This window comes from Salvelinus sp. IW2-2015, unplaced genomic scaffold, assembly GCF_002910315.2.
Source record: "Salvelinus sp. IW2-2015 unplaced genomic scaffold, ASM291031v2 Un_scaffold942, whole genome shotgun sequence".
In the NCBI taxonomy this organism is placed as follows: domain Eukaryota; kingdom Metazoa; phylum Chordata; class Actinopteri; order Salmoniformes; family Salmonidae; genus Salvelinus; species Salvelinus sp. IW2-2015.
This window is the reverse complement of record NW_019942658.1, coordinates 43236-44659: the sequence shown is the minus strand read 5'-3', so window position 1 is coordinate 44659 and position 1424 is coordinate 43236.

Genomic DNA, 1424 nt, shown 5'->3' with positions numbered 1-1424 from the left:
GCTATTGTGGTTAGCTAATAGAAATACATATTGTGTTTTCGCTGTAAAACATTTTAAAAATCGGAAATGATGGCTGGATTCACAAGATGTTTATCTTTCATTTGCTGTATTGGACTTGTGATTTCATGAAAATTATATTATATGATATTCCTGTCGCGTTAGGCTAGGCTATGCTAGTCAGCTTTTTTGATGAGGATGCTCCCGGATCCGGGATGGGTAGCAATGAAAGGTTAAAAATAGTTGTAAAAATTACTTGTGTCATGCACAAAGTAGATGTCCTAACCGACTTGCCAAAACTATAGTTTGTTAACAAGAAATTCGTGGAGTGGTTGAAAAACGAGTTTTAATGACTCCAACATAAGCGTATGTAAACGTCCGACTTCAACTGTAGGTGTGGTTTATCTTAACTAGGCCGTGTTGGTGACATCATAATATAATATGTCATTTGGCAGACACTCTTATCCAAAGCGACAGTCATGCATGCATGCGTAGGGCTCCCGAATGGCGCAGCGGTCTAGGGTACTGTATCTCAGTGCAGTCCCTGGTTCAAATCCATCCTGGTCATTTGGAGTCCCGTAGGGCGGTGCACAAATGGGGTAGGGCGTCATTGTAAATCAGAATTTGTTCTTATCTGACTTGCCTGGTGAAATAATGATAAAAAATACGTGATTAAATTTAACCTGGTGGTGATCCTGGGCATTTAACCCACTACACTGGTGTTACAAGTGCTCTGCTCTACCAACTGAGCTACACATTACCACAGTAATGATATTGTCTGGGTTTAAACAGGTCCTGTCATCTCTTTCAATTTGACGCCATATCAATTTACAGTCTTCAGATCATTCTAAATGAACCTTATCCTTTACATGAACATGGGTTGAGTCCCAAATGACACCCTATTCCCTATATACAGTGCACTCTGGTCAAAAGTAGTGCACTATGTAGGGAATTTGTGCCATTTGGGACGCATACCGTGGACATGGCACTAAAACATTTCATTTCCAGATGTAGGAGTTCAAATGAAATGTTTGTCTGACTGGCAGTGCTGCTGGTGGGGAAGATCCTCAGGCAGTCATTGATTACTGAGGTCTGTCTGCTGTTAGCTGTGGGATGCTCTCCTGTTCATGTTCCTGTGTGTTCCTGCCTGTCTTCCTCCTCCTCATTCAAACCCCTGCAGTCACGACCTGTTGGTACACGCTCAGCCATGCTGCTCTGAACAGATCACATTTCAACATCACCTCCATGGTATTGTACCTGTAAATGTATTTATTTGGGGCAAAGTTTGCAGTGTTTCTGAGTGATGATTTTTAACAGCTCAGTGATTTCTCTCTCTCTGTCTCTGTCTCTGCCTCTCATCCCCCCTATCTCTCTCTCTCTCTGTCTCTGTCTCTGTCTCTCATCCCCCCCTATCTCTCTCTCTCTCT